General features: G+C 41.2%; 1 protein-coding gene across 6 annotated transcripts in view; it reads right to left on the reverse strand.

Annotated features, from left to right (window-relative positions):
- Positions 1 to 14,628, reverse strand: part of mapkap1 (MAPK associated protein 1) — a 527,166-nt gene extending 512,538 nt beyond the window's left edge. For 3 of the 6 annotated variants that reach the window (XM_060913001.1, XM_060913002.1, XM_060912997.1), the window contains exon 1: positions 14,475 to 14,613. The gene's annotated coding sequence lies outside the window, so the exon portion shown is untranslated. Of the gene's footprint in view, positions 1 to 7,682; positions 7,780 to 14,474 lie in introns of all 6 variants that reach the window. The other 3 variants (XM_060912999.1, XM_060913000.1, XM_060912998.1) reach the window with 3 other exon arrangements.
- Between the last annotated feature and the right edge of the window lie 10,904 nt (positions 14,629 to 25,532).

A 25,532-nucleotide genomic window follows, 5' to 3' on the forward strand; every position in this document is an offset into this window, starting at 1 on the left:
AAACCCTTTCCCGGCTGTTTCATGATGCTGTTTTTTTTTACATTTGACACCTTTCCCTGTATCCAACCAAACTCTGACCACTATACACTTCATAGTTAAATGCATCTTTCAAACAGGAAAGGGAAAGATGCAAACAAGGGGATGATCCCAAGAAAAACATCCTGGTTGCTTTACTACATTTGTTCTGACATCCGATCTGGAAGTTAAACCTAGACTCATCAGGGGTTTTTTTTTCAAGAAAAGGGGAAGGGGCCCCTAGCCACTCATGTGGGGAAATTAGCATATCAATTAGTAAAAAGGGGAAATTAATTATATTTTATTTTTATATTATATATATATATATATATATATATATATATATATATATATATATATATATAAATACAAAATTTCCCCTTTTTACTATACAAACCTACTAAACTTTTTTTTTTCTTTTCAAGAAAAGGGGAAGGGGCCCCTAGCCACTCATGTGGGGAAAATTAGCATAACAATTAGTAAAAAGGGGAAATAAATAAATAAATAAATAAATAAATATAATTTCTCCTTTTTACTAATTGATATGCTAATTTTTCCCCACATGAGTGGCTAGGGGCCCCTTCCCCTTTTCTTGAAAAAAAAAAAAACCAGGTTGAATGGCGAGTTTTTGTAGGCCGATGTTGTTGTTCATTTTTGGCAAACAAAGCAAACATTTAAAATGAAAATGAATCGTTAATCCTTTCAGAAAACTGAAACATGGTTTCTAGGTATGGCCATGGGTGCATGCATTCCCCAGAAGAACCGCCTCCTTCCATTCTGCCATCAACTGATCATGTTCAAATAATGCTGCTGAGAAACCACTGAACTTGATTTTATAGTCTATGGATATGATGTGACCCTAGTGAGTACTGACCAGCTGTCTGTGTCACCTGCGAAAAAAACAATCACGTTTTAGAAAAGAAAAAAAAATCATCCACTTTCATAGTAACGAGGCCCTTGACAGAAATGTAGTGGAGTGAAAAGTACAATATTTGCCTTTCAAATCTAGAGAAGTTAGTCATAAGTTTCCAAAAAAAAAAAATACTCAAGTAAAGTACAGATACTCAAAAAGTGTACTTAAGTACAGTACTCAAGTAAATGTACTTCGTTACTGTCCACCTCTGGTTGAGCGATATGATGGATGCCAGATTAATTTTACGTGAGAGCGATGTGAGAAGAGCAATTTTGCTGTGCTCTGTTGTGGAAGAAAATTAAATTGGTGATTTAAAGGGGTGAATAACATGTCGAGGGTTTACAGCAGAAAAATCGTCATCCAAATCAAGCTTGGCGAGAAGGTAAGAGTCTAGACTGAGTCTGCCACACTGTACAACAACATCAAATCTCAGAATGTCTTATTTCTGAGGATGTATATTGCACCAGCTCAACTTTCTCAAGAAAACAAATCTATCTTAATTTCAGGAATTGCATGTAGCCTCTCTGAAATTGGCTATAATGTCTATAGTGTTCATGGTGCAGTTACATTCATGTTAGGCCTACTGCCAGGTCCTGCGGCCAGGTATAGCAAAACTTTATAGGCCTAATTAACAAAAATGTGCAAACATAAATCATTTGTGCGCTAAATAATTTCATTCTTAATTTTGAAAGATTTTGCTACATCTAGTCAAATATTAAGAAATAAACTATTTTATAAGTCTAATCTGGATTTATTTGTTGAACACTAATTGAACCTCATTTTTGGTGTGTTTTACAGGGTGAAGGACTTAATAAACAGTGGATTAAGTTGATATGTATGTGACGCAGATAATAACGCATTAATAAATGCCGCTAGTGAGGTACACTAAACATTATACATACCCGAAAGAGAACCCTTTGTGGTTTGGGAGTTTTATCAGTCCAACAGGCTCGTTTGGCTGCAGAGTGCTTCGGCACATTGAGAGGCAAAGGCCGAAGAATGCTTCTTTGTTTTACAGCCTTTGGAATATCACTAGTTTCAGACAACGGATAGTTTTGATTGTTATAATCTTTTAAGCGAAGGCCATTCCACAGACCATGGAAATATTGCTGGGTCACAGTTTAAGTACGTCTTTTTCCCACCAGAGAAATGTAAGCTACAAACACTTGTCCATTTCGATTCAGTTCAAAGGTTTTCATTGCAGATTAAAACGTATCCATTCCTTTCTTCTTCTCGACTGGCAGTTGATAAAAGCTCAAATTAGGTGTTCTCTTTGTTGTGGAGACACCATAAGGCACACAGCAATTCACTTTAAGCATGGTTAAAACCCGTTAGACAGCACAATGCAGCGCTTAACAAAGGCGAAAGTAAACAATACAGCGGAGCTGACCGCGGGTATCACCCATAATGCATTGCAGGAAAAAAAGCAATGACATATGCCCCTTTTCCACCAAAGCAGTTCCAGGGTTGGTTCGGGGCCAGTGCTTAGTTTGGAATTGGGTTTTCTGTTTCCACTGACAAAGAACTGGCTCTGGGGCCAGAAAAACCGGTTCCAGGCTAGCACCAACTCTCTGCTGGGCCAGAGGAAAGAACCGCTTACGTCAGCGGGGGGGCGGAGTTGTTAAGACCAACAACAATAAGACCGCGAAAGATCGCAATTTTTAAGCGACAAGAAGCAGCAGCTGTACAAAAGCGAAGTCATCCATTATTATTATTATTGTTGTTGCTGCTGCTTCTTCCGTGTTGTTTTTGCTTCGATATTCGCGCTAAGGTTTATGCAAACGTAGCGACGTAACTGACGTATACAGCGACGTAATGACGTATACAGCGATGTAATGACGTATACAGCGACCTAATGACGTGGCTTCTCTTAGCACCGCGAGCTATGGAAAAGCAAACTGGTTCTCAGCTGGCTCGCAAGTTGAACGAGTTGTGAACCAGCACCAGCACTGGCCCCGAACCAGCCCTGGAACTGATTTGGTGGAAAAGAGGCAATAGTTATGGGTTAGGGTCCTTCTAAGCTACATTATTATATTACAACATTCAAAATCCCAGATGACATCCAAGTCAGTTGTTTTCTATTAATCTCTTATGTTTTTTGAGGGTGAAAATACCCAGGGGCTATAGCCCCAAGTAATGGGGCCCAACAATGCCACTGTGTTAGCCATGGGAACTCAACACACTACGCCACCCGAAACATGGAGCCCTTCAGTCGCTTGCTGGCTGACAGCACTTTCACTGACACTGTCTAATGTGCTCGGGGACAGTAGGTGCTCAGAGTGTGCCTCTCCCATGGCTGTTTTAATCATCTTCAGTGCTTGAAGAAGCCCGCCCAAAAAACTTCGCCAGCTTAGACTGCGCCATTGTTTTGGTTCACAGATAGATAATTACAACCCCAAACCAGGCCGATTAAGACGCATTGCGATTGGTCAAAAGTTTGGCACTCATTTGGTCATTATGTGTAATCATCTGCAGTCAGTCAATATGACTAAGACTGTTCTAGGCATACGACAGAGATTTAAAGGGCTCCTGACAGCAAAAAATATGTTAAAATTGTTAATTTCAGCCATATTGAGTTGAATAAAATGACATATTTACTTCACACATCGTGCGACAGAATAGTAACAAACATCGTTTTGAATGGCCCGCCACGCAGATAAATCGATATCATAGTGGGCCAACCCACGGCCGAGGAAGAAAGCGGATATGACGTCACATGCAGAACCACTGACAGACATTTTCTCAACTTCTCGTTGTTCACCAGTGCTTTGCAAGTGAATATTTTTGCGTCCGAGTCGTTTATTTTGGTGAATATGCCTGCTTGTTGTGTGGCTGGATTTTGCTCAAACACCAGGGAAGCCAGGTATAGACCTCCCCTTTATCTCCAAGATCCTTGAAAAAGATGTGGCACAGCAGTTATGCTCATATTTACATCGGAATAACATCCATGAAATGTATCAGTCAGGATTTAGACCTCATCATAGCACAGAGACAGCACTGGTTAAAGTAGTAAACGACCTACTGTTGGCGTCTGATCAGGGCTGTGTCTCGCTACTTGTGTTGCTTGACCTTAGTGCAGCATTTGATACCATTGATCATTCCATTCGTCTGGATAGACTAGAAAATGTTGTGGGAGTTAAGGGAACAGCCCTCTCCTGGCTCAGGTCTTATTTAGCTGATGGGCAATTCCATGTAAATGTCAACCTCACCATGCAAAAATAAAGCAACATGTAATACATCAAAACCACTCCCAGATATATCACCTAGGCCTGTATTTTACAGATGTGAATAAGTTGAACCAATTTGTAACCAACCTAATATGTCACTGTCAGTCTTTCTTTCTTATAATGTAAACCCCAAGCTAAAATCAACTTTGATCATGTACAATTCTATATTATTGCCACAAGCCACAGAAATGTATGCTAAAATCCACAAAACAGCAAAACAATAGCCATCCTAAATATTATTTAAGAACTTTGATAGTTTTAGCTGATATTTAGAGAGTTTTTCAAAGGGTTATGGTGGTTAAATTGCTGATTTTCTAAACATATGCCATGTCTATTTCAGACGCGTCACATCCATAACGGAATTTCGTCACATCCATAACGCTGACTTTTCCTTCCGAAACGCTGCATGAAATACAAAATATTTTAAACAAAGATTTTTTAATATTCACCTTGGACCCCTCTATCAAATGGATATCTCCATTTCGACATTAGGTTTACAATTTCACAGAGTTTGATAAAAATGTACAGTCACCCAAGAAAAGTGATACTTTTTCTGTCACATCCATAACGCATCTTTTATTGGCATTTTCTGGCATGCCCTAGATGTACTATGGGAATTGTTCTTGTTCTATCACTTCTCCAGTATGGTACAGCCTTAAAATATGCAACACCTGTTTAAATACTGGGAGACAATAAAACATGCACTAGGTCATTTGTTGCCATTTTGAGTTCAAGTGTCACGTCCATAACGCTGGAATTGCTCTTATCGTTATCAGTATGTTGATATAAATGGTGATATTTCTAGACATACTGAGGTAAAGTTTGGTGTTCCACAAGGTTCTGTCTTGGGTACACTGCTTTTTTATATATATTACCTCTGGGTGATATTATTCATAAACATTGTATTAGTTTCCACTGTTATGCTGATGACACAGTTGTATGTTTCTGCAAAACCTGATGAGACACACCAGCTTAATAGAATTGAGGAATGTGTTAAGGACATTAGACACTGGATGCTTATTAATTTCCTTCTGCTTAACTCTGACAAGACTGAAGTACTTGTACTAGGACTACATACAGCTAGAAGTAAGTTTTCTGATTACACAGTGACTCTGGATGGCCTTTCTGTTTCTTCACATGCAGCAGTAAAAGACCTCGGAGTGATTATTGACCCCAGTCTTTCATTCGAAACTCACATTGATAACATCACCCGGATAGCTTTCTTTCATCTCAGAAATACTGCTAAGATAAATTTAATGTCATTACATGACGCGGAAAAACTAGTCCATGCTTTCGTTACCTCCAGGTTGGATTATTGTAATGCCTTACTGTCTGGATGTTCCAATAAGTGCATAAACAAGCTCCAGTTAGTTCAAAATACAGCAGCAAGAGTCCTTACTAGAACTAGAAAATATGACCACATCACTCCTGTCTTATCCACACTGCATTGGCTCCCAATTAAATTTCCTATTGATTATAAAATACTACTATTGACCTTTAAAGCACTAAATGGTCTTGCACCACAGTACCTAAGTGAACTTCTGCTCCTCTATGACCCGCCACGCCTACTTGGATCAAAAGGTGCAGGCTGTCTGCTGGTACCTCGTATAGTGAAGGCTACATCAGGGGGCAGAGCCTTTTCTTACAAAGCTCCACAGTTATGGAACAGCCTTCCAAGTAATGTTCGGGAATCAGACACAGTCTCAGCATTTAAGTCTAGGCTGAAAACATATCTGTTTAATCAAGCCTTTTGTTAATGGTGTTTATGAGGTAAAGGTCTAGATCTAGAGGGTCCTCAGACATAGAGTGTTTGGTAAACTGGGATGTATGGATGCTGTCAGTCCCCACTCGCTTGCTCACTCGAGTTTGTTGATGGTGTAGTGGCTGGCTGCTTTATGTCCCGGGGCTCCCTCATGCCTGTGTTACCTTCTGGTTCTCCCCTTTTAGTTATGCTGTCATAGTTAGTTGCCAGAGGTCCCTGCTTGTACTCAGTGCAATATGTATACTGTTCCTACTTATTCAGGTGACATTGGGCATACCCAACAACCCGTGTTTTCTTCCCCCCCCCAAAAAAAAATAAATAAATAAATAAATAAAATAAATCGGTCCCTCTGAGTTACATGGAGTCAACAGGAAATCTTTTGGTGGAGAGGGTGGAGACCTCGACTGGCTATCGTAGCCTGCAGGGAATCGGCCGTCAGACATTCTGTCGCATGTCCCAGACCCGGTGAAATGTAACTGAATTGGCTGGCCAGCCCTAAGGGCCCCATCCGCATCCCATCATTGCTGAGGAGTGTGCTCCCATCACCCAATCAAGCATCCAGCCAGAGCAAGTCATGATATTTTTTAACCATATTAACGTACCATTGTTGTGTATTATGCCTGATGTCAAGACTCTCGTCTCTGCGAGCCTATCACACAGATTTAATACTTGTGTCATTTTTAGGGCATACCTAACAACCTGTGTTTTCTCTCTCCCCCCCCCAATCTGTCCCTCTGAGTTACATGTTGGTCCTGGGATTGAGATGCTGGCCTCTTCTGCCCCTCGGACCTGCTTGATCCATCCTGGTGCCCTGTGTCTGGTAGGAGTTTTATCGCATTGCTCCTGTGGAGGACGGCCCCATGAGGACAGTTGAGGGTTACACCTGGAAGATGCTCTGGACTCTTACAGTAATGCTTTTATGGCTGAGGACTACAGTTGACTTGCTAACTTTAGGACTGCAGTTGTCATGAACAGTTTTGCACTCAAGTTTCCATCAATGAAGAGTTACAACATCAACGAAACTGTCTTCATGTTAAAACTGTTAATATTATAGTCATGCTGTCTGTTGTTGCCCAAATGAGGATGGGTTCCCTTTCGAGTCTGGTTCCTCTCGAGGTTTCTTCCTCATGTCGTCTGAGGGAGTTTTTCCTTGCCACAGTCGCCACAGGCTTGCTCATTGGGGATAGATTAGGGACAAAATTAGCTCATGTTTTAAGTTGTTCAAATTCTGTAAAGCTGCTTTGCGACAATTTTTATTGTTAAAAGCGCTATACAAATAAACTTGACTTGAAACTTGATGTATAGTCTGTATACCTTTCCCAAGGATCCCATTAGACGCGAAGAGTGGGCAAAACAAAGTGCGCCGGACACGGGACATGTGGACTCCCAATGACAGGTGGGCCTCTGACAGACATGTGACACTTGTTTGATTAGTTGTTGATTGATGATTTTTCGGTGTAGACCTCCATCTTGTAATGAGATATTTGCTAATAAATAATAGCAATAGGTGAATTTGTTCATGATTCAAAGTTCTGCCACAGTTCCGCTGCAATACCGTGTTGGCTGGACCTTATAGGCCTAACATGCAATTGAATTTCATCAGTTCATAGAAGTTTTTATTCTTATCAAATAAAAACGTGAGAAAACGGCCCAAATCTAAAAGACCGTGAACTTTCAAGAGAGCATATTTTTTAAAAGGAAATCAGTGCGGTAATATTGTCCGCATGCCCCCCCCCCCAGAGAACAAGCTCTATTATTATATTACCATTCAGTGTTTTGGAGCCTCTCGATGTCAGCTAGGATCACGACTTCCTCTGCATTGGGCCCGTCATCGTCTGTGTCCGAGTCGGAAATCTCACCTTCTGCAGGCAAATCGTCCAGATATGGCTCAAAACGATAAGGCAAAATGCCACCCACTGCTTCGTCTTCATGTAATCCGACATATCCAGTGTCAACCTCAAAAAGGGCCTCAGTTTCTGAAGACTGGTCAGAAAATCACTCTGTTTCGTAGGCCATAGGTGCCTTGAAGGCCAAGCAGTCGTTCTGCATGTGACGTCACTGCAAATATGGCGGCCACTGACAGTGACTTAGCGCTTGGCCAGATTGACACAACTTCGCAGAAAGACAAATCTACTGATTTTGTTCTGTTGGTGGTTAGTTCTACCATGAAAATGATCAGTGGTGTTTGTAGTTTTATTACAGAAACCTATTTTAGAGCATAATTTTGCTGTCAGGAGCCCTTTAATAAGTTTCCTCCAAGCAGGTGTGTCGTAGGCCCTCTCCTACCATTGGTTGAGATCAATGTCTCTCCATTTCATATTTCTCTTAGCAATGTCTTTGAACCTTAATATGGGTCTCCCTTGGTTACACTTTCCTAAACAGAGCTGAGAGTATAAAAGCTGCCTTGGTAGTCTGTTCTTATCCATCCTGTGCACTAGGGTTGGGCGGTATTACGGTAAGAAGGTATCCCGAGGTATCCAAAAGTACCAACGGTATCGGTCTCATTACCGTCATTTAAAAAAATATATAATATCTAAATAAATATGGAGTACATGAGGTCATAATATAAAATAATAAATTGAAGATCATCCCGAATAACTGTGTGATCGTATTTTCACTAATTCTATCAATTTCCTAAAGAAGTTCTCATCGCGTGCAGGGTTGTTTATGTCGTTACCATGGCAACCCTGCGTGACATTTTGGAGTCTGACAGAAAGCTTCGCAAGAGACTGAGACCAGGGGTGTCATGGCTCAGATGGTTAAGGCACCGTACCATAAATCCGGGGACCCGGGTTCGATTCCGACCCGAGGTTATTTCCTGATCCCGTCTCTCTCTCCCCCGCTCATTTCCTGTCTCTCTATACTGTCCTATCTTAAAAAAAAAGAGACTGAGACCGCGGTTGAAAGATGGCAAGTCAAGATAACGAGTTAGTGGCAAAAAAAAATACAACATCGGCAGTGTGGCAGTATTTTGGTTTCAAACCAAACGAAAAATCTAATATGTCCCCTAAGGCACACCATAGCCTGGGGTACTCCACTTCCACGAGATCTCTCCAATGAGTTGTGTTTTGAGTAGGTTACATGAGTAACAACAAGGTAAAATAATATAACGTATGACATTTGGGATGTGGGTAATAAACGTTTGAAATGTCATCTACTGAAGAAACGGAAGAAAACATCGTAGCGTAAACTGTTCGGTTTCTGGTGAGAATTAGCAATGCGCTTGCTATCTTTGTTGGCTGTGTTAAACCGTATGGATTTAAGTGGAATAATTGTAAGGAGTTATGTGATCAAGACAACGTTTTAAGCAAGGTAAGGCCATTTGATTATTAATTTCCCCGCCATGGCATGACGTGGGCCCATATGATTTTGCCTTGTGCAGCTATCACGCATTTGAATTAGGTTCGCCTCATTTGCGCTGAAGAATATGGTTTATCGCGCAGTCTAAACGGACTTGGGTGTTGGTTGATTCTTTTTCTTTTTTTTTATTTCCCATGCTTGAAAGGGTATGATCCTGCTCATCGTGTACTTTTTTTTGATGGAGTAGGTGAAATAGTGCTGCAAATGGCGTTTCAACGCAGACATGTGTAAACGACAGTTGAATGCTATTTTCAAGATGAAGGAAGAGTTGCGTGATGCTTTGAAATATCTCTTAATGCTAGTGTTGCCACACGTCCAGGTTTTTCCGGGATTGTCCCGGTTTTTTGTGGAAAATGGAAAATGTCCAGGAAAATGGAATAACCTTCCCGGGACACGTTTTGTCCCGGTTTTTTACTTCCTCACATTATCCCCCATTGAAATAAACACAAATCATTAATGTTTCTCGCAGCCACTTAACATATTAATAGTTTTCACGTAAGCGGGCATATTGTAGGCAGCTACTTGTGTGGCCTCACCGAATGTTTGCGCACGCAGCCAGTCGCCGTTGCTAGGTGATCGTGGTCAATACAACGGCGGCCGCGCGAAATCAAAGATACTGGAATACCGTAATACCAAACAATAGGTGAGAGTTCCCTTGGTCGGTGCGCGAGTAGGCTGGCTGTCTACTTCCTATGTTCTGATTCTGATAAAGGCTGGTTCTAAAGCCTGGGCCAATTTCATCAATAAATGAATCATTAAATAAATCATTAAATATATCAAAAAAGAATGCCTGAACACTGGCGTGAGAAATGAATAAATCAGTTGTCCCAATAACACAGCACCTCTCTCTTGTGATTAAAACAAAGGATTAGGGCTATTTGGTATGATTATAGTCTAACTTTTAAAGTTCAGTTCTCCAGAGAAAAGGCTAAAACAACAACGAAGCAGACTGAGAGAAATTATATTGATTATTTTTGTATTATTTTGATTTGGAAACGGAATGGGAGGAGAGACTCTTCAGGGGGCTGTTAGCCTACTATTAAATATTTGTTTAAAAAAAAATTGGCGTCCAAATAAGATCATTCCTATATGAACTTATTTTTTGTAATAATATTTGTGGTAGTGCCCATTTAAGGGTTAAGAAGACAAAATTAATTTTAACTAAACGCCTAACTGCACCAGTTGAACTGTTTTATTTTTAAACGTGAACATTCACATAAGGCATCGTAGATGTGCGTGTCCGCAGCCCTCAACCCCCGCGCTCGTACGTGCGCGCAGGCGCGGCTGCCGACCGATGTGTCCCGGTTTTTTACAACTCAGATGTGGCAACCCTACTTAATGCACAAAATTCGCTTTGCTGCTTAATCCATACCACAATGCACACAATTCGCTATGCTGCTTTTAAATAGTACATTTGAGGCATAGGCGCACGTTACACAGTAGGCCGAAACAAAATATTATTTTTTTCTCGGTAATACCGTATACCCCGGGAAAACACAGAGACGGTTTAAAGGTATCAAAATTTGGATACCGCCCAACCCTACTGTGCACATGTCCCAGCCATCCAAGGTTTTTCTCGATGAGAATATCAGCCATTGATGGTAGTCCTGCACAGCGGAGAATTTTCACATTCGTAATCTTTTCCTTCCAGGATATGTTCGTTATGGCTTTCAAATGCCTCATCATATAAGCATGGAGCTTTTTCACTTGGGTGTGATATATGGTCCATGTTTCAGTGCCACACAGGAGGGAAGAAAGCACAACAGCATAACTCTCTTATAGTTATGCCGTGGGCATCCTGCGTAATGTCAGGTCAGGTGTTGATTTGCCTGCTACTGGTAACCTTGTCACCCGGTACAACCTGCAGCATGAGTCGGGCCATCGGCGACTAAACCGGCTACCCCCTAGGCTCTAGCCTAGATGTTGAAGGTGAAACTGGGCATCCTGACAGTATGAAATAAAAGATCTGTTTTAAGGTCTGTGGTGGACCACTCCCAGTTAGGTGACCTGTGGCATCATCGTAGGACGGAGATAAACAGACCTATCTACCGGCCAGCTGCTGCAGCATGGCACCAATGCCAGCATGTCTCGGCCTGTCCTTGCCCGCTGGATCACATTTTTGCCTTGCCAAGAGAGTGAATCTAGTCAACTGCAAAAGCTACACTCTGGCTTCCCATCATCTATTCACTGGGGTTGGATTTCTACAAACAGAGGGACTTCTAGAAAAAATGACTTATGATAATGATGTACATTTGTCACTGTGATGACTGCTAGTAATTTTCTCTTTGCCACTGATGGATTATGTTCTTCAATGATGAGCATGACAAGCACCAGTGGGAACCCTGCATAAGAAAACGCATTTAACATTAGAAGTTTTGATTTTAGATACATGGTACATACTTTTAGCAAAATGATTGCTGCAAACACGAGCATGTGGACTCTCGATTCCTTTCGAACACAGTGAAAGGTTTGTGAGGCATTTTTCAGGGTGTCTTCTTGAGATATTTTTCGTTCTTTCATCCTTGTGCACGGCTTCTTTTGGTATCCTTTTGTCTTTCTCAATTTGATCGGTTTGAACAGCCAAATACAGAGCAACATATTTGAAAGCAAAACACAACTACTGCAAGGCGACTGTAAACAAATACAATGCCTGCCCGTCAGCTGCAAATCTGAATACACAATGAGGTGGATCACTACTGGAAGTGATGTCTATTGCAAACCAAGAATTCAATTCATTCCACCATGCATAAATAAAACTAGCAAATTGCAAAACATAGTAATACAAACTCCAACATTAACTAAAATGTCAAATTTTATCAGATTCGTATTTTATATATATATTTTATTTAAGTGTCTAACTTTTTCTTAACATTGAATATTATTTCCCATTTTGTGTTCTCCAAGTGGGTGGTCCCCAATCGATTTATGCAAATACAACATAAAACTAGTTGACGTAACCAAGATAATAAACTTAAAAATAAATCTATTTACCTATTTCGCATATCCTACAATCCACTGCACAGTTGGGAGCTTCTGGTGGCCAGACCCAGGCTGCTGATAACAGTACAAAAGCCAATACTGGGCTATATAATCAGTTTTGATGTTCAAATATCATTACAGGTTTGTATGGTCTCTCAGATTTTTTTCCAAGATTAATACTACTTGAAATGATTGCACATTTACAACTGGTCATCAATTTTGACGTTCAAATATCGGATGCAAGACTCTGCAGCGCATCGTGAGAGCAGCTGAGAGGATCATTGGTGTGTCTCTCCCTTCTCTAATGGATATTTATAACTCCCGCCTCACCCACAAAGCCATCAGGATTGCAGGTGACCCCACCCACCCATCTCACAGCCTCTTCAGTCTGCTGCCATCGGGGAGGAGACTGCGGAGTCTCCGGGCCAAAACCAGAAGGCTCAAGAACAGTTTCTTTCACCAGGCGGTCAGGAGGCTCAACTCCCTCCCTGTTCTGCCACTCCTCCCCCTCTGACTCCAGCCACAGATTCTGCTAGCACACCCCCCTGCCCCCCCCTTCAGCATCTGACATGTCACCCTCACAGTTCCCCCCCCCCCCAACACACACACACACACATACATACATATATATATATATATATATATATATATATATATATATATATATATATACTCTCAACGTTCATTAAAACACTGAACTCAGGGACTGCACATTGAACTTTACCTCGCTCATTTGCACTATTCCACACAACCTCACCTTAACAGCCATTAGTTTGTTTATACTGCTTATTTCATATTTACCTGCTATACCTCAAGTGCCCTTGACTGTTTATTTGCACCAATTTACGTGTGTGAGTGTTTAGTCCATGTCTAGTTCTTATCTAGAGTGTTTATACTGTTTATATCGTTTGTTTGAGTGTTTAGTCTATGTCTAGTTCTTATCTAGTGTTTATACTGTTTATATCGTTTGAGGGTTTACTCTATGTCTAATTCTTATCTAGAATGTTTATACTGTTTATATCATTTGTTTATGAGCGTTTAGTCTATGTCTAGTTCTTATCTAGAGTGTTTATACTGTTTATATTGTTTGTTTTTTCAATTATTCTATTTTTATTTATTGCATTGCCTGTTTGCACCGTGGGTCAGAGTGGATTTAAATTTCATCTGTGCTGTATGTCGAGCATGTATAGCATATTTGACAATAAAGTTGATTTGACCTGACTTGAAATGTGAGGTTATTAGATCGCTTTTATATGTCTAGTTACTGGTTCCATAGTATTTTTCGTCAGCACAGAAGCTTTTAATCGGTCATCCTTATGTTATCGCCCATACAGCCCTTTCACTTTCACTCTACATTGTTTACACTTAATACGTGTTCCAACTACTCAGCACTATAATTATGGCCAACAACATTAACAGTATACGTTTATACTGATGACAAACTGTAAATGTGCAATCATTCCGAGCAGTATTAATCTTGAAAAAAATCTTAGAGACGATGTAAACCTGTAATAATATTTGAACATCGAAACTGATTATATAGCCCAATATTTTTGTTTATGTACTGTTATCAGCAGTCTGGGCCCGGCCACCGGAAGTTCCCAACCGCGCGGTGGATTGTGGGATACGTGAAAGGGAAATATTCCAAAATTGGCCAATTGATCATTAGGTTCTCAACTGTTTATTACAAAAAGGATTTAAAATCAGTAAAAGATAATGGTAATAACTGATGCTATTCTTTACAGAGTACGCACACTTTTAAAATATTTATACTAAGCGCCTTTCCTCACTGTTTGCTGCACAAAAATTTTAATTGCCAATATTCCAATGGTGTAACTAAAAATATCAATTTAGCTGTTTTGCTGGGACGTTCGTCGATAGGCGGTGTAACATCACCCAAACAGTTAAAATTCCGCCCAAAAGCCACAGCGAAGGCAATCTTTACTTCACAATTAGTAGTATTGCTATAACATTGAATCTACTGAGGACAACAAGCTAAGATAGACAGTTAGTATAAACTAGCTTAGACTGGTGAGCGAGTTATGATTCGTAATCTGTTTTACCCCCTCCGGCTGGCTTTTTCTATCAAAATAACGTCTAACGTACAGCCGAAGTTAGTTAGCTATTATGCTAGCACACAATAGTCAAGCAAGCCTTGGTATAGTCTCCTAATGTTGTTTAACTGGTCGGAAAGAGCTTGTAAATAAACCAACGTTACCTTCGTGCATAATCAACTCGATGTCCAAACACCATAAAGACAATCACCCGATTAAATGAAACTTACTCAGCGTTTCTAAAATGTCACAATCAAAACTCTTCTGTGACAAAGCCTCTGACGTTCTCCGTTACGACAGAATCAAATTAGATCCTTTTACTTCCGGTTTGATGTGATTTCAAAATAAAACAAATAATAATAATAATAATAATGCAATGTACAGATACTATAGATATAAATGCCTGGAGGCCACCTTCCCTAATTTTGGCCTGTCTTACAAAATACATAAGTGGTTGAGTGAGAGCCACAATCTTATTCGGTGCTGAAAAACAGCACTTTACACTGTTAACACACAGTTGGTACTGCCGTGTAAATCTTTGAATAATTTGAAAATAAATATTTGAGTTGGGTGGGTGGGGGAGGGGGATCATGTGCCACCCAACATTCCCGTTCTAAATATGTTACAGCTGGGATAAACAGTTGTTCTTTACCAGTCTCTCTCTCACACACACACACACTGTGCAACCTGTCATTTTAACCAAGAAAATAGAAAGCATAACCAGTGTTAAATAAAAGTCTCCTTATAAAAACTTAATCACATCAACGATTATAAGATAATTACTTTCTTAAACAACCTGTTTTTAAATGTGTTCATTATTAGTCTTGCCAAGATCACGGGTGTTCAGCTGAGGCTTGCACCCTTGCCCTTTAAGCACCATAATTCCTCCAGATTACTTTAATCATTATGCGCTGTAGAGAGTGAAATGTCCAAATCCTTTCACATTTTTATTTGAAGAATATTGTTTTTAAACATTTCATTTACTTTTCGGAAGCATTTGTCCAAAAATAAAAAAAACAAATAATAAACTGGAGATCATTCTCCCATCTTTGCTCCTCAAAGACTATGCCTTTCCTGGATACTGATTCTGAGCCAAATCATGATTACCATCGACATTACCTCTTTCAAATCACATCGTTCACTTTTTTTTCATACCTTATTACTAGCCCTAAATTACCCATGTCCCAAGGTTTTTTTTTTGTTTGTTTTTGTTTTTTTTGGAATGTGTTGCAGGCCTGAAACGCAGGAATGGATGTAAGTTAACAAATTAAATGAAGTTTATGGAATATTTCACGTGTAATCACATACAGAATCATACAACCCCAAATCCAAAAAAGTTGGGACGCTGTGTAAAACAAAAATAAAAACAGAATGTGAAGATTTGCAAATCATGGAAACCTTATATTTCATTGAAAATAGTACAAAGATAACATAAATGTTGAAATGAAGAAATTTTATTGTTTTTTGAAAAAATATATGCTTAATATATGCTTAATTTGATGTCAGCAGCACATTTCAGAAAAGTTGGGACAGGGGCAACAAAAGACTGGAAACCTTGTGTAATGCTAAAAAAAACTAATTTGGTTAATTGGCAACAGGTCAGTAACATGATTGGGTATTTAAAAAAAAAAGAGCATCCCAAAGAGGCTGAGGCCCACTTTACACGGGGACAGTCTGAAACAAAAACGCAAAAGTCCGTTTTCGTTCTCACTTTTTTCCGCATCTACACGACCGTTTTCAAGGAGGAAATCTGCGTCGATACGGTGACGCATAAATGTCTCATCTCATTATCTCTAGCCGCTTTATCCTTCTACAGGGTCGCAGGCAAGCTGGAGCCTATCCCAGCTGACTATGGGCGAAAGGCGGGGTACACCCTGGACAAGTCGCCAGGTCATCACAGGGCTGACACATAGACACAGACAACCATTCACACTCACATTCACACCTACAGTCAATTTAGAGTCACCAGTTAACCTAACCTGCATGTCTTTGGACTGTGGGGGAAACCGGAGCACCCGGAGGAAACCCACGCGGACACGGGGAGAACATGCAAACTCCGCACAGAAAGGCCCTCGCCGGCCCCGGGGCTCGAACCCAGGACCTTCTTGCTGTGAGGCGACAGCGCTAACCACTACACCACCGTGCCGCCGCACGCATAAATGTGTGGAATTCAATTGGATGTGCATGCCAGGCGGCTAGGTGGTGCTGTGAAAGACCTCCGCTATGTCTGCACGCATGCGCAACGTCTTCCGTCTTGTCTGATCTGCACATCTGCGCCTCGAAAACTTTGACTACTCTGGCTATAGCTACTCGTGAGGTTAAGAAAAACTTCGTCTGGACAGACGAGGAGGTGGAACTCCTACTTCAAGCCACGTTGGACTACAAAACAGCAAAAAAACACTAAACGGAATTGACTGGGAATCCTGTCAAACCAAATATGCAGATATATGGAACTCATTCATTGAACAGTACCCGGCTCCCAAAGACGGTGAGACGAGAGGCGATTACCCTCATACACCTACCGACATCACTAAACCCCAAATCGCTGCAAAGCTGAAATCAATACGGAGTAAATACAGGGATGCAGCCGATACACAACGACGGAGTGGCCATGGTCGGGTTATATATCTATTTTTTGACTTGTGTAACAACATATGGGGTGGTTCGCCATCCACCTCATCTCTAGAATTCAGATTGGAGACAGCTGAGATCAACGACAATATCTTGAATGAGTCAAGCGAGAGTCAAGCGTGTGCTACAGAAGAAAGTGGCAGCCAACTGGCCCAGAGTGACAGCCAACAGGCCCAGAGTGTCGAAACCCCCCTCCAAAGACGAAGAGGTCTACTGCAGGTATGTTTTGTTTATTTTGTTCGAAATTAGATCTGTGGAGTACGCTTAATTACTGTAATCAAGGTGTGCTGTCTTCCCATTTCATTTCAAAAGCCAAAAAAGTTGACATTAACATTACAATAACTACCTTTCATCTGAAGGCAATTGGGCCTGCTTTTGTACTTCCATAAGTGGATATTACTTACTTTAATTTTAACTGAATATTCAACCATGTATTTCTACTTTCACTGTCAATACCAAACATTTCGGCTGCTAATGATTTTTCTCCCTGCTCTTCTTGAAGGCAAAGTTAAATAGCTACAGAAGTGAAAGGCTCCAGAAAAAAGTTCGTGTGGATCCAGTCCAGACTGACCTCGACATAAAGAGGAAGATTGTAGATATTATGGAGAAGGCTGAGAGAAGCAACAGTGAGAGGCTGGACACAATTGCAGAGGCTCATGTCAGATTGAGCAACAGTTTTGATGTTCTTGTGAGACACTTGTGTCAACCTCGTGCAAACTGTGCCGCCCCTTTCCAGTACAACACAGCACCAGAACATTCACACACAACCCCATCCACAGCCCCATCCACAGCCCCAGCAAATTCATACCCAGCACCACCATCCATGGCCCCAGCAAATTCATACCCAGCACCACCATCCATGGCCACAGCAAATTCATACCCAGCACCACCATCCATGGCCACAGCACATTCATACATAGCACCACCATCCATCGCCACAGCACATTCATACACAGCACCACCACCCATCAAGTTTATTCAAGTTTATTTGTATAGCGCTTTTAACAATAAACATTGTCGCAAAGCAGATTTACAGAATTTGAATGACTTAAAACATGAGCTAATTTTATCCCTAATCTATCCCCAATGAGCACCCATGGCCACAGCACATTCATACACAGCACCAACCATGGCCACAGCACATTCATACACACAACATTTGCACACAGTTAAGCAGATGGGCCCTGCACCTCAGTCCTACAGACGATTACTGGAGCGACACTCAGATGAGGAAGACGTTGATCCGGTGTCTTTGTAACTAAGGTCATAAACAATTTTTTTGCACTATTTTTGTTTAGTACCTGCGTAGTACTTAAGTAAGCACTTTAAGTTTTTTTTTTTTCTTAAACAGCAGCCAGAGGCTCACTAGTGGACAGCTGAGTGATGTGTGCCACTCAGTACTATAAAAAAGATTTTGTTTACATTTTATTACACTTGTTCCGTACCTGCCTAGTGCTACTGTTTAAGCCTATGGGTCACTTGGTGTAATACAAAATAATTGTTTACATTTTGCTACACTTTTGCTCAGCACCTGCCTAGCACTACTGTTTAAGCATATAGGCAACTTAGTATGATAAATCTGATAATAAACCCAAAAGCATTTCATTTTTATTGTATTGTTCACATGTGTAGTTTTTGTTCTATTTACCAGGGTATATTCTGTGAAAAACACTTCTGTAAGGGAGAAGGAGGTAGGCAGGGTCTCCTAACAGAAAGACAGGTATGGGATCCTCTTCATCCACTATTCGCTTTTCCAACGAAGGTATCTTTCCTGTCTTCAAGTACAGTGGTGCTTGAAAGTTTGTGAACCCTTTAGAATTTTCTATATTTCTACATAAATATGACCTAAAACAACATCAGATTTTCACACAAGTCCTAAAAGTAGATAAAGAGAACACAGTTAAACAAATGAGACAAAAATATTATACTTGGTCATTTATTTATTGAGGAAAATTATCCAATATTACATATCTGTGAGTGGCAAAAGAATGTGAACCTTTGCTTTCAGTATCTGGTGTGACACCCTTGTGCAGCAATAACTGCAACTAAATGTTTGCGGTAACTGTTGATCAGTCCTGCACACCAGCTTGGAGGAGTTTTAGCCCATTCCTCCATACAGAACAGCTGTTCTGTATGGAGGAATGGGCTAAAACTCCTCCAACTCTGGGATGTTGGTGGGTTTCCTCACATGAACCGCTCGCTTCAGGTCCTTCCACAACATTTTGATTGGATTAAGGTCAGGACTTTGACTTGGCCATTCCAAAACATTAACTTTATTCTTCTTTAACCATTCTTTGGTGGAACAACTTGTGTGCTTAGGGTCGTTGTCTTGCTGCATGACCCGCCTTCTCTTGAGATTCATTTCATGGACAGATGTCCTGACATTTTCCTTTAGAATTCACTGGTATAATTCAGAATTCATTGTTCATATCAATGATGGCAAGCCGTCCTGGCCCAGATGCAGCAAAACAGGCCCAAACCATGATACTACCACCACCATGTTTCACAGATGGGATAAGGTTCTTATGCTGGAATGCAGTGTTTTCCTTTTTCCAAACATAACGCTTCTCATTTAAACCAAAAAGTTCTATTTTGGTCTCATCCATCCAGAAAACATTTTTCCAATAGCCTTCTGATTTGTCCACGTAATCTTTAGCAAACTGCAGACGAGCAGCAATGTTCTTTTTGGAGAGCAGTGGCTTTCTCCTTGCAACCCTGCCATGCACACCATTGTTGTTCAGTGTTCTCCTGATGGTGGACTCATGAACATTAACATTAGCCAATGTGAGAGAGTCCTTCAGTTGCTTAGAAGTTACCCTGGGGTCCTTTGTGACCTCACCGACTATTACACACCTTGCTCTTGGAGTGATCTTTGTTGGTCGACCACTCCTGGGGAGGGTAGCAATGGTCTTGAATTTCCTCCATTTGTACACAATCTGTCTGACTGTGGATTGGTGGATTCCAAACTCTTTAGAGATGGTTTTGTAACCTTTTCCAGCCTGATGAGCATCAACAACGCTTTTTCTGAGGTTCTCAGAAATCTCCTTTGCTAATGCCATGATCCACTTCCACAAACATGTGTTGTGAAGATCAGACTTTGATAGATCCCTGTTCTTTAAATAAAACAGGGTGCCCACTCACACCTGATTGTCATTGCATTGATTAAAATCACCTGACTCTAATTACACCTTCAAATTAACTGCTAATCCTCGAGGTTCACATACTTTTGCCACTCACAGATATGTAATATTGGATCATTTTCCTCAATAAATAAATGAGCAAGTATAATATTTTTGTCTCATTTGTTTAACTGGGTTCTCTTTATCTACTTTTAGGACTTGTGTGAAAATCTGACGATGCTTTAGGTCATATTTATGCAGAAATATAGAAAATTCTAAAGGGTTCACAAACTTTCAAGCACCACTGTAGGTGTTCACTTTTGAATTGGCAAAGACAAGAGCATTGTGCACACTTCCAGGCCATTTTATGACCACGTCCATGAATCTGTAAGTCAATAGCATTTAATTGTAATTTCCAATAAATGAAGCCCCCCATGCCCCCCAAAACACACACACACCACCCCGATCAACAGTGCCTCCTCCCTCCTGCCCAACTAACACTCTGACCCTGGCCCTGTCATTCACAACCACACTTGTATTTTCCTACACAATATAGTGAAATGATATCAATATATATTTCTACCATAATAATAATAATAATAATATATAGCATACTATAATAGCAATTTAGTGAACCCTACATGGGCTACAGAAAAAGCAGAAAACGTTTATCTTACCTATATTTGTGGTCGCAGATAGCTTGGACATTAAGGGAATACTTTCCCTTCCTGTTTATGTAGTCTGTGGCATTGACGGCTGGCTGTTTTATTTCTATATGAGTCCCATCCACTGCTCCCAAACATTGGGGCATTCCATGATCCTTCAGGAATCCGGAAACAAGCAGCTCTGTTTCGGGCACAGTGAATGGCAACTGGATATACTTCGGACCGAGGTGGACAGTTATGGCCTTGCATGTTTGTCTAATGATGACTGACACCGTTGATCGGGATAATCCGAAGGCGTTCGCAGTTTTCCTTAGCCGTCCCTCGTCGCTCAAATAGTACAATGTACAAGCTACCTTTTTCAAGACTCCGACAGGTGCTCTCATGTTCGTTGTTACACCCTCGATGTAGGGTCGAAGTTCTTCGCTTAAAGCCACAAGAGCAGCTTTGGAGATGCGAAAGTTTTCCCTCCAGGCATTGTCATCTGTTACTCCTCTCACAAAATTGTCCCACCATTGACTGGTTCTCCCGGGTCTTGTCCAAATCCGTCTTGCACGCCTCCGATGAATCGGTGTGTCCAAAAATTCATAAAGGTAATTGCATACCCGCCTCTGTTCATTAACGGTATATGTCCAGATTCGGTATAGATGTTCGAAGGACTCCTGGCTGTTTATTAAAGCTGCCAGAGCAGCTTGAAGGTCTGTTGGATCGATGTAATCAGACATGTGCTTACTTTTTTACTTACTTTCTTACTTCCCGGGCTGGCATGTACAGTATATGACATATGTATGACTTAAACGCGTACCCGATGTGAGCAGATCCGAGCAGAGTTTCGCGTATTGGGTAGTTTAGACGGATATGCAATGGGGGCTGTTTTTAACTTATCCACTCTGGAAGGCGTTTTCAATTTTTTCCGTTTTTCAGCCTCGGAAATGCCGTCCCCGTGTAGACGAAAGGCACTTCCGATAAAATATTTAGTCGTTTTTACCCGACAGCGTCCTCGTGTAAAGGGGCCCTGAGTCTCTCCGAAGTAAAGATGGGGAGGGGTTAACTGCTCTGTGAAAGACGGTGTGGGCAAACAATGCAACAATTTAAGAATAACGTTCTTCAATGTAAAATTGCAAGGAATTTGGGGATCACATCATCTATAGTATATAATATCATTAAAAGATTCAGAGAATCTGGAGAAATCTCTGTATGCAAAAGACAAGGCTGAAAACTGACATTGGATGCCTATCTTCAGGCCCTCAGGCGACACTGCATTAAAAGCAGACAAGTGTCTGGAGTGGAAATCACTTGTATGAGCTCAGGAACACTTCACAAAACCACCATCTGTGAAAACAGTCCATTACTGCATTCACAAATGCAAGTTAAAACCATATATAAACAATATCCAGAAACACCGCCACCTTCTCTGGGCCTGAGCTCTTTTACAATGGACTGAGGCGAAGCAGAAAATTGTCTCAAGGTCTGATAACTCAAAAGTAGAAATTTATTTTTAGAAATCATGGACACCATGTCCTCCAGGCTAAAGAGGAGAGGGACCATCCAGCTTGTTATCAGTGTACAGTTCAAAAGCCAGCATTTGCGATGGTATGAGAGTGGCTTAGTGGACATGACATGGGGAGCTTGTACATCTGGGAAGACATCATTAATGCTGAATATATATATATATATATATATATATATATATATATATTAGTGCTGTCAAAAATGTCATGTTATTAACGCGTTAACTTGACTCAATTTTAACGGCGATAATTTTTTTATCCCGAGATTAACGCTCTGTGACATGATGCCACGCCCCGCACAGCCAGAGTCCTCTGCCCTCCCCCGAAGAGCCACGGTGCTCGGCTTTAGGTTTCGTTTTCCCATCGGCGGCTCCAGCCCCACTTTGCAGTGGCTGTGACAAGACGTGTTATGCTCTGCAATAAAAAAAAAAAACATTGGTACAACCAGTGTTCGAACTACGCCGATATTTTCGGGGGGTCCCTTTTTTTTCCCTTGGGGGGTGCTTGCGCTTGTCTCAGAGCGCAGCTCTCCATCGCGCGCTCACTTCGGATATGCAAATGCTTCCCATTACACACGATTGCTATGTCAATAAACATCATTTTGCCAATATTTTAGAGACCCCCCAACATTTCCCAAATCATGTTTTCAAGGGATCTCATGTCTGTTTCAGGGGATCTCGGATCCCCCGAGTACCCCCGTAGTTCGAACGGTGAGCAAGCCCATTCACTTTTTTATGCTGATAAGAGAATTACAATGGTTTTTCATGTGACAAAAATGTGCGATTAAATTGCGATTAATCGCGAGTTAACTATGACAGTCGCGACATTAATCGTGATTAAATATTTTAATCGCTTGACAGCACTAATATATATATATATATATATATTATGTATGTATGTGTATACAGTGGTGCTTGAAAGTTTGTGAACCCTTTAGAATTTTCTATATTTCTGCATAAATATAAAAAAACCTGCAAAAAACCTGACCTTGATCCCTGTCAGCTGTCCAATTATCGGCCAATATCAAACCTCCCCTTTATCTACAAGATCCTTGAAAAAGCTGTGGCACAGCAGTTATGCTCATATTTACATAGGAATAACATCCATGAAATGTATCAGTCAGGATTTAGACCTCATCATAGCACAGAGACAGCACTGGTTAAAGTAGTAAACGACCTACTGTTGGCGTCTGATCAGGGCTGTGTCTCGCTACTTGTGTTGCTTGACCTGACAAGACTGAAGTACTTGTGCTAGGACCACATACAGCTAGAAGTAAGTTTTCTGATTACACAGTAACTCTGGATGGCCTTTCTGTTTCTTCACGTGCAGCAGTAAAAGACCTCGGAGTGATTATTGACCCCAGTCTTTCATTCGAAACTCACATTGATAACATCACCCGGATAGCTTTCTTTCATCTCAGAAATATTGCAAAGATAAGAAATTTAATGTCATTGCATGATGCAGAAAAACTAGTCCATGCTTTCGTTACCTCCAGGTTGGATTATTGTAATGCCTTACTGTCTGGATGTTCCAATAAGTGCATAAACAAGCTCCAGTTAGTTCAAAATGCCGCAGCAAGAGTCCTTACTAGAACTAGAAAATATGACCACATCACGCCTGTCTTATCCACACTGCATTGGCTCCCAATCAAATTTCGTATTGATTATAAAATACTACTATTGACCTTTAAAGCACTAAATGGTCTCGCACCACAGTACCTGAGTGAACTTCTGCTCCTCTATGACCCGCCACGCCTACTTAGATCAAAAGGTGCAGGCTATCTGCTGGTACCTCGTATAGTGAAGGCTACATCAGGGGGCAGAGCCTTTTCTTACAAAGCCCCACTGTTATGGAACAGCCTTCCAAGTAATGTTCGGGAATCAGACACAGTCTCAGCATTTAAGTCTAGGCTGAAAACATATCTGTTTAGTCAAGCCTTTTGTTAATGGTGTTTATGAGGTAAAGGAGTAGATCTGGAGGGTCCTCAGACATAGAGTGTTTTGGTAAACTGGGATGTATGGATGCTGTCAGTCCCCACTCGCTTGCTCACTCGAGTTTGTTGACGGTGCAGTGGCTGGCTGCTTTATGTCCCGGGGCTCCCTCATGCCTGTGTTACCTTCTGGCTCTCTCCTTTTAGTTATGCTGTCATAGTTAGTTGCCGGAGTCCCTGCTTGTACTCGGTGCAATATGTATACTGTTCCTACTTATTCAGGTGACATTGGGCATACCTAACCACCTGTGTTTTCTTTCTCTTCCCCCCCCCCCCCCACCCCAAATCTGTCCCTCTGAGTTACATGGAGTCAACAGTAAATCTTTTGGTGGAGACGGTGGGGACCTCGACTGGCTATCGTAGCCTGCAGGGAATCGGCCGTCAGACATTCTGTCGCATGTCCCAGACCCGGTGAAATGTAACTGAATTGTCTTGGCCAGGCCTAAGGGTCCCATCTGCATCTCATCATTGCTGAGGAGTGTGCTCCCATCACCCAATCAAGCATCCAGCCAGAGCAGGTCATGATATATTTTTTACCATATTAACATGCCATTGTGCGTCATGCCTGATGTAAAGACTCTCGTCTCTGCGAGCCTACCACACAGATTTAATACTTGTCATTTTTAGGGCATACCTAACAACGTGTTTTCTTTCTCTCTCCCCCCCCCCCCCCATCTGTCCCTCTGAGTTACATGTTGATCCTGGGATTGAGATGCTGGCCTCTTCTGCCCCTCGGACCTGCTTGATCCATCCTGGTGCCCTGTGTCTGGTCGGAGTTTTATCGCCCCACTCCTGTGAAGGACGGCCCCATGAGGACAGTTGAGGGTTATACCTGTTAAAACTGTTAATATTATAGTCAGACTGTCTGTTGTTGCCCAAATGAGGATGGGTTCCCTTTTGAGTCTGGTTCCTCTCGAGGTTTCTTCCTCATGTCGTCTGAGGGAGTTTTTCCTTGCCACCGTCGCCACAGGCTTGCTCATTGGGGATAGATTAGGGATAAAATTAGCTCATGTTTTAAGTCGTTCAAATTCTGTAAAGCTGCTTTGCGACAATGTTTATTGTTAAAAGCACTGTACAAATAAACTTGATTTGATTTGATAAATATGACCTAAAACATCATCGGATTTTCACACAAGTCCTAAAAGTAGATAAAGAGAACCCAGTTAAACAAATGAGATAAAAATATTATACTTGGTCATTTATTTATTGAGGAAAATGATCCAATATTACATATCTGTGAGTGGCAAAAGTATGTGAACCTTTGCGTTCAGTATCTGGTGTGACCCCCTTGTGCAGCAATAACTGCAAC

Source organism: Neoarius graeffei, chromosome 28 (genome assembly GCF_027579695.1).
Source record: "Neoarius graeffei isolate fNeoGra1 chromosome 28, fNeoGra1.pri, whole genome shotgun sequence".
In the NCBI taxonomy this organism is placed as follows: domain Eukaryota; kingdom Metazoa; phylum Chordata; class Actinopteri; order Siluriformes; family Ariidae; genus Neoarius; species Neoarius graeffei.